Consider the following 8,556-nt stretch of genomic DNA (forward strand, 5'->3'; position numbering starts at 1 on the left):
CTTTCTGTTTGAAATGTTGTGAGTGAGAACTATCAAACGTAAAAAATAGATTGTTCGAGAAAATGATTGTACAATTACCGTTCGTTTTAGTGTAATCAAGAAGAATTCTCAAAAAAATAAAATAAAAAGAATTCTCATGTGAGTCGTTTTCATTGTGTAGATTAGTGGGCTGATTCTTTTGTAATTTAGAGAAAAACATTATTTCTACAAAAATCGGTCTCAACATTCTGATTAGGCCAAATTGGTTTAAGTATCAGTAAATGAAAAGAATTCAATGAGTTTTGTGTATAGATTGTTTACTGATACTTAAACCAATATGGCCTAATCAGAATGTTGAGACCGATTTTTGTAGAAATAATGTTTTTCTCTAAATTACAAAAGAATCAGCCCACTAATCTACACAATGAAAACGACTCACATGAGAATTCTTTTTTTTATTTTTTTGAGAATTCTTCTTGACTTCTGAAGACGCAAGAAAAAGAAAACAGCAGATCTTAACAACATATCTTAACAACTTTCCTTGTAGAGGTAGATCACAGATGCTTTTGCAATGTGAACAGATAAGTACAGTGAAGAGTGCAACATTTATAAAGACGTACCTGGAGAAACTTGAATCTAAAGTTGGTCAAATGAAAAAGAAAAACAGTTATCAGGCAAAATAATTGACTTTCTCAATATGCAGTAGCAATAATATTGTCCTCAAGATAACATAATGTACTTTTTTTACAAACATAATATACTTAAAAAACATCATGTACTTGGTTGATAAAGCAAAATTAAATTAAAACCATCTATATAGTCTGATCATTGATTTGTTAATGAAAGAGAAATTTGACCAAAAGATAAACATTTTAAATGCTCATAGACTTCATGCCAACAAAATAAAGTCGTTAATATCCAGCAATTTCATGTTAGGGTCATTTAGTTTTAGAAGTTCATCTATGTGGGAAATCTAAAGGGATAACGTATAGTCTTCGAGTCCAGCCACCGACTATCTATTTATATATAATAGAGTTTGATCTTTCCTAAGAGACCCACATAGGATTCCATGTCATAAACTCAGAGGCTTAGAGTGTGACACGTGTCAAGTGCGGACAAAACTCACCGTATCACTTAATCTTTTGCGTGATGGGCTTTAATCTTTTAATGTGTTTTAGGCTTTGAACACGGAACCTGGGCTTTGAACACGGCTTTGAACACGGAACCGTGAGATTCGGAGTAGACGTCGTTTGATCTTCCAGATGGTGTTTAGGACGAATCGTCATGAAGAATCTCTGGTCGAGTTTCATTGGCGCCGTTTGGTGTGAGATTCTTCTCCTTTGAACCTACGGGATTCATTGAAGCCGCCATTAACAACCATCTTTACTTCTTTGACCACAGGCACGATCAATCATTCAAAGATTATTATCACTCTTGAGGCGGTGGATAATTCCTATAAAAATGTAAGCTTTCTTCCATCAACACATACTCTTCGATTCTAAGGTTTTTTTCGTTCTTAGATGTTTTTTTTGGTGAAAGTTCTTAGATGATTTTGGGAAGCAAAGAATCTCTCTCTCACTCTCTCTTTGTTTATCTGTTGAATTGTTTTAATGATGGTGATTTACAGGAGACAGAGCCAGAGCCATAACCATGAACTCCTTCAGATCTACTCTACCGGAAAGATCTTCCGAGCATCTCACGGTTCCGGCGATTCTTGCTTGGCTTAACAACGGCGGCAGTGAAGATTGCGGTTCTTGCTTGGCTCAACGGCAGGGATTGACGGATGAATTGAGAGTGGTTCGGGCATGATGATGGGTTCGGGTTAAAGCTCTGACTAGGCGATGCTGATAAATAGTGACATCAAATCATTCTGGCGACCTACTATAACATTACCAGTGATCCTACAAAGCTTTTTAATATTACCAGATTTTAAAGATTTGCTTTGTTGATCAAATTATTTCGATACTGGTTTAATATTTACAATTACATCTCATACTCCTACAGGCATCTCTCATCCAAGCCTCTGTAACCGTCCATCTGCTGAACACATTCAGCTAACTTCTTAAGGAGGTACGTATGAGCTTAGTGGGTACGATGTTACCTGAAGTAAAAAACATTTCAAATTACTTTTGATATATATGCAGGCTACTCCTTTAGATCTATAGCTTATCACAATTTCAAAATTTTAGATTCCAATACATCTGTTGACAGTCCACCTATTTAATTTATTGCAGAGAATTTGATGGTAACAAGAATTTGTAGCGTTAGATCTCCAGGAGACTTTCAGCTAAGGCGAGATTGATCATATGTTGATCATATTTACGTTCCTCATTCAACAAGTAATATTGCTTTTGGTTGGCTTTGCAATTTGCGCTATGAGTTTCTATTTTTTTTCCTCAGTATCAGCAAGAGACTATCAATATAAGCAAACTAAGTAGTCAGTTTTGGATTGTTGGAAGAGTGGGTGACCACTTGAATTTAGAGATGATTGAACATTGATGGATATGTTTCGTGCAAGTCCATATTCTATTATATATTCTCTTTTACTGCTCCAAGTCACGATATACATGAGTTTAGTAAGAGAAGGTTATAGTATGATACCTTATATTCAGATGTGTTGTGATGATTTGCTAGATTTCTTAAAATTGATTTAACAGGATGGAGAGGCCGGGATGAGAAGGTGATACCGCAGATTCCATTGCCCGCCGCATTTTACTAATAACTGGTTAGATTACATCGCCACATCTACTTTGTTCTCTATATTTCTTTTTGACATCTTTTGTTCTCTGTACTAAATTAAAGTTTTTCTTCACCCCAGTAGCTCTTAACAAGGAGGCTCAAGTGCTCAACCTTTCTTTTGCTAGCTAATGCGTGGAAAACTGGTGTACCTACAAGGGTTCAAGCTATGGACTTCTGTTTTTCTTTGTGTGTGCACGAGAACATTATGAGTTTAGGAGATCTCCTCAAAAAATAAAATTTCGAAGTCCATTTCAAATTAGTACTAGCCAGGCAAAAATCAGATATTTATATTTGAGAATAGGTCCTAAGAAAACATTTGATTGATTTTCTGCAAGATGCTTTGTGAGAAGAGCTTAGCTTTGGGAAAGATAAGGGGCCTAAGGGAGAGGAAACATTGTTTGTGATTTGATGGAAAATGAGTGTTTGATATGCAAGACATTGTTTTAGCTTAATTATAATTGTTTCATTTTCTTTTGTCGGTCATTGTATTAAAAGATCTCTCAAACTTTCAGAAACATTAATTTGCAGAAAAATTGTTCGATTATATGACTCAATATAAGTAAGATCATCAATTCTGCTTCAGAATTCACTTATACCAATTACCTATGTATGATTACAGTAATAACACACAGTTCGGCTACCTTCTTCCTTAGTACCTTAAGATCATGTTCCCATCAGATTCCAAACGCAGCTTAATCATCCACAACCACATTTCATCGAATCAACCAATCTCCCTACGGAAATTAAGAAAACATGTATTCTAACAAAACGTAAATCATAGTCATTTAATGTCAAGTGAATTATTTTTAAAACCAACACGGTACATTAAAAGTTCTTCATTTAGTTCCACAAACACCAAAACTCTGCATTATAAATTCGACAACTGCAACATCATACCTATACTAAAAGGAGAATAATCTCAACTCTTAGCATGTCCACGTCAGATCAATAAATCAGCCAATGAGAGAAAGGTTATTAAACACGTCACACCCTCACAGAAAATCAACTACGATGGGCTTCTTCCCGTGGCCTAAAACTATTTTATTCTGGCCCAAAAGGAATCCACTTGAGTAACCTAATCTCCAGCAGCTTCTATCGATTTATCTTCCTCACTTCGTCTTCTCCACTTCGACTTCTTGCAACATCCGTTACCGCGTTCCCACTTCTTATCAATCAATAGTTTTCTAAAATTCTCTCTTAATGAATTCGTTTCGCATCCCTCTCTCTCACTCTTTATATACTGTTCTTTCTTCACTTGCTACACACCATAACCTGAGAACCTACTCAAATCAAGCTCAAGCATGGTCATGAAACCAAACGGCAAGTCCCCTGTCTCCTCTCCTCCAATGATCAAGAAGTTATGTTCTTCAAAGATATCTTACCAGGTCCCCACGAAACCCATTGTTTTATGATTGGATGTAGTTTTTAGCCTTTCTTCCTACTTAGATACAGAAATCTCGATTCTAAATTGGTTAGAGTTTTGAGTTTGTCTTATTACTGTTGACGAGCATTTTTTGTGTTGAAAGTTGTAGGCATGACCTTTTACTAATACATTATCTTTCTTAGTTGCAAGTTGTGAGCTTTTTGGAGGAAGAGTGCCTGAGTTTAAGTAAAACAAATTAAAAAATTTCTAATATTTCATATCATATCTGAGTTATATTGTTGTATGACTTTAGGTTTTTTTGTTCAGTGCATTTATCAACCGTTTCATCTTTCAAAAAGTGTATGTTTTATCATACTTCTGAAGATGCAAGGTTATTGTATGTTTCTTCGTAAACAATTTCCTTTCTCTTTTAGAGTTTTGGCTTCTCTTTATACTATTTTAAATCAGTCTTTTGAAATAACTCTTGAAAGATCTATCTGTCCATGATTGAATATTGTGTCTGTCAAGTTTAATAGAACATATATTAACCTTCGACCTTGGCTTTGTTTTACTTCAAAGTGTAGTATAGTGGTAATGATATTTGTTGTCTACGATAACTGAATGGGCATTTTTGTTTCAGGTGGTGATAAAATATTAGACTGATTTTTTTCATGCCACATTCTGACTTATACTCTTGCTGAACAATGTTGTAGATGCAGTTGGCAACATGAAACTGGTCAATGGACAGTCTCACATTGAGTGTTGTATCCTTGACGAAGTGGAAATAGCAACCACTCCATGTGTTATGATTCATCTGCAATCACAAGAGTTTGTAATTCCTGCTATTAGAATCATGACCTCTTTTACTGCAATTAATCATTCATTGATAACTTTTTACAGGGACCTGTTATGAAGCTTTACTTTTGGGAAAAGACTGCAACAGACTTCTGCAAGAAATTTACAGCCTATAAAAACACTCCCACCTTGCTTTTAGTCACGACGGTGAACACGAAACATCTTGGAGGTAATCATTCCCCCTTTAGCATTGCTAATCACAAAGCTAAATGTTTTCCACATTGTTTGTCAACGGTTGCTAATATGAAACTTACTTGATCATCATTTCAGACGTCTCTGCTCCTGTTTGTGACGTTAACCTTGGAGAATTTTGTTCTTTATCTATTTGAACTTCATATAGCTCGAACTGGGATCTTTAGGTTGTCCTTTTGATCTCTTCCTTGCAAATCATTTAACTTCGCAAAACAGAGTGCTCTTCAAGCAGCCTGTCACAGCTGTCGAGATCTTGCAGATGAGGGGAATAACAGTACCTGTCACAGTGACGAACCAAAGAAAGCAAAGGTCCTAAACATGGAAATGAGAGCTCTCACCACTCATCTCAGAGTGGTGACCCCTTCGTTTGCAGTTTCAGTCTTCTTTTTTCAGTTTGAGCATTGGCTAAAGCTTTCGTTTTAGTTAACATCTTTCAGTGTTTGATTTTTCTTTTTTTCAGTGAGATAAGCCTGAAACGCAGACAAGCTCTGAGTGCAGGAAGCACAAGGAGTATTACTCTCAAGGGAGAGGTTACATCTCATCACAGCCGTACTCAACGTGGAGTTAGGGATCATGGCTTCGAACTGAGACCTCGTGGGGATGTTCATACATCCCTGTGAGATCCACAGCGTCTGGAAACCACATCTTGATCTGACATCAAAGCGAGGGAGGAACCCGGAGATGGAGGACTGTAAAGCGTCCCAGCAAGAAGCGGCGGAGGAGAGCGGCGGGGAGAATGAACCTGTCTTGCGGAGGTGGTGAGAGTAGACGAGACGGAGGCCTTGGAGGAGGTACTGGAAAATAAAAAATATTTGGTAATTTCTTCAGTATGAGCATTGGCTAAAGGCTTTCGTTTTAGTTAACATCTTTCAGTGTTTGATTTTCCTTTTTTCCCCTGCAATCAGTTTACATATTGAGTAATTTTTTATTAGGTGATGATTATAAGCTTTTAAAACAATCACTTGGTATTTTCAATTATAATTGTGGTTTCTCTGCTGAGTGTTTGCTATTTATGCATCACTCTTTCTCTGTTAATTTGAAAACTGATATTAGATAGCCCTTCTGGAATGGTAACTTCTCACATAGTGTTCTTTGCTGCTATGTAGCTGCAATTTCTCTATTCTGTTTATAGTCTCGTAACTGTTAGAATAGTAGTCAAACTCTAGAGATATTAATATCAAGAACCTTAGTCAAATGAACAATATTCATTCCCCTTTGGCGGACGTGATATACAGAAACTATTACGTACTGAATCAGTGGCAAAGATCAATCTAATTATGAGAATATCTATTTTATCATATTTACATCTCCGTTCCTTAAAAAGAAAGCTAATATTGGTAACGAAGTCCATCTCCCTCACCCATCTAAGATGTCAATAACGGACACCACAAAAAAAAAACTCTGCTGATTTATTCAAGTTCTAAATCTGATCATATAACCACCTTTCCACATCTCGCCTAAAGTGTAAATATTTATAAGCAGACCTTCATGTCCATAACCTAATCATAAGTTCAACTGCTAAATGTTCTATTGATTCCATACTAAGGGTCACCCCAAACTGAATGGGGAAACCATCTCCAACCCACCATCTTGATATGTCCATAACTTGATCCATTTAGGTTCTGTTGATTCCATACTAATGGTCGCCATCTTCTTACTGGAGGTAAGAGAAATCCTCATTTAACTGATTTATCACTAGAATGTTTTGAACAATTTCATAACATTTGATTATTACTATGCTTAGTAATACATTTGTGTAGTATAATATTTAGACAAGTTATATATAAATTATATGACATCTCTAATACTAAAAAAATATTAATCTATTATAATTGAAATCATTAATCTATTTGCTAAAAAATGTATTATAATTGAAAACATTAATCTATTTGCTAAAAATGTATTGTTTGGGGTAAAACAAATTTACAAATTTCCTAATTATGGTGGTACCAAACAATAAAAAAAGACCTCACAACCATACGATAATAATGATTAAAATAAAGAAGACCATACTAAAAATTCCAGACCATAGCTTCTCGCCTCACAACTACAATCGGCAATCACGTTCAGCTACTGCCAACATCTACCTTCCATTTAGTCTCATTCGTATTCGTCGGTATTGTAAACCATTTGATATCAGTATATTATTCATTTTTGTCAACTTGAATCTGAATACATCATTGTTGTTCTAATAATATTATTACCCACAAATTCTTTCCTCCCTAATTATCAAATACAAACACCCCTACTTACATGGGGATATTGAATGTGGAAAAAAATTCAGGACAAGAAGATTTATCTGATGAAGTCTCGGAAACTGAAATAGAACAAGCTGATCTCAACATTGTTTCAGATATTATGGTACAAACTGAGAGTGAGAGTGAGAGTTTGGTTTCAGCTGAAAAACCGCAAGATGAATCTACTGTCTAAAGTTGGGAGCCCACTAATGAAACAATTTTTGAAGAGATGCAAGTATAAGAGTGTGTTGAGCCCATTTCAACTTCACACATACAAATCAAAAATATTTTCTTACACTACTAAATAATTTAACAATGTATCTCTCTACATAACAACTCATTTCCAGCATTATATCATATATTTAAAATATATACAACCTTATAATCATTAGGACTTATTCGAAAAGGATAATATGTCAGCTCATATTGATATTATAAATTTATATGTGAGATTTACTTAGATAATGTATTTTGAATTTAAAATTCAGTCTTTGTATTTTGTCAAACTAATAAAAATTATTATAAAATGTGTAAAAAAGGTTATATACAACCCTTAAACAACATAAATCAGAGAAAGTCTCCCATTTTATATCATAACATATAATTTTAATAGTTTAAGAGCACAACTATATTCTATAATATTTTATATTCACGCAACAAAATCAATAGTAAAATATAAAAGTAATTATCCGTGCGTAGCGCGGAAAACGATCTAGTATATATAATATACGAAGATCATGTCCCAATCAAACATGGAATCTGCACATATAAATAAGACACAACCTCACAAATAATATAAATAAACTATCATATCCCACCCGTAGGACGGGCCTCTCCTAGTTATTAGTAAACGTGCAATCCACTTCTCTTTCATTGCCGTGCCTTCATATCTCAAACTTGAGTAATTTAAACTTTAAAAAAATGGCAACAAAAAATGACTTTTACCTTTTGAAAAGAGTATTTTCTATTCATGTAAAAATAGATAAAAGTGGTAGTTATAAAAATGATAACTATGTGATTTTAATAGACAATTCAATATTTTCAATATTTTACTTTTAACTTTTAGTAACGGTCCGACAAATAATTTGATAAAAATAAATATTATAATTTATGTAGGACTAGCCATAATATCTAAAACACCATAGACATTTTAACAAAGAAAAATCATAATTTGGATTATATGAAATATAT

General features: G+C 34.5%; 1 protein-coding gene and 2 long non-coding RNA genes across 7 annotated transcripts in view; all 3 read left to right on the forward strand.

Moving 5' to 3' along the window:
* Positions 1-8,556, forward strand: part of LOC108839714 (protein DA1-related 4-like) — a 25,767-nt gene that overhangs the window by 8,254 nt on the left and 8,957 nt on the right.
* Positions 1,144-3,262, forward strand: LOC108829817 (uncharacterized). Of its 4 annotated transcripts, XR_008942146.1 has the most exons (7): positions 1,144-1,303; positions 1,381-1,442; positions 1,607-1,874; positions 1,984-2,049; positions 2,214-2,318; positions 2,637-2,704; positions 2,798-3,262. It is a non-coding gene; the product is annotated as an uncharacterized LOC108829817 (long non-coding RNA). The 4 variants fall into 4 exon arrangements; XR_001946085.2 differs by having other exon boundaries at positions 1,145-1,303; positions 1,607-2,049; XR_008942150.1 differs by having other exon boundaries at positions 1,145-1,303; positions 1,614-2,049.
* On the forward strand, positions 4,793-6,173 carry LOC130506849 (uncharacterized). 2 transcript variants are annotated; one of them, XR_008942153.1, is made up of 4 exons: positions 4,793-4,909; positions 4,982-5,105; positions 5,207-5,437; positions 5,589-6,171. It is a non-coding gene; the product is annotated as an uncharacterized LOC130506849 (long non-coding RNA). The 2 variants fall into 2 exon arrangements; XR_008942152.1 differs by having other exon boundaries at positions 5,207-6,173.

This window comes from Raphanus sativus, chromosome 2 (genome assembly GCF_000801105.2).
Source record: "Raphanus sativus cultivar WK10039 chromosome 2, ASM80110v3, whole genome shotgun sequence".
NCBI classification, from domain to species: domain Eukaryota; kingdom Viridiplantae; phylum Streptophyta; class Magnoliopsida; order Brassicales; family Brassicaceae; genus Raphanus; species Raphanus sativus.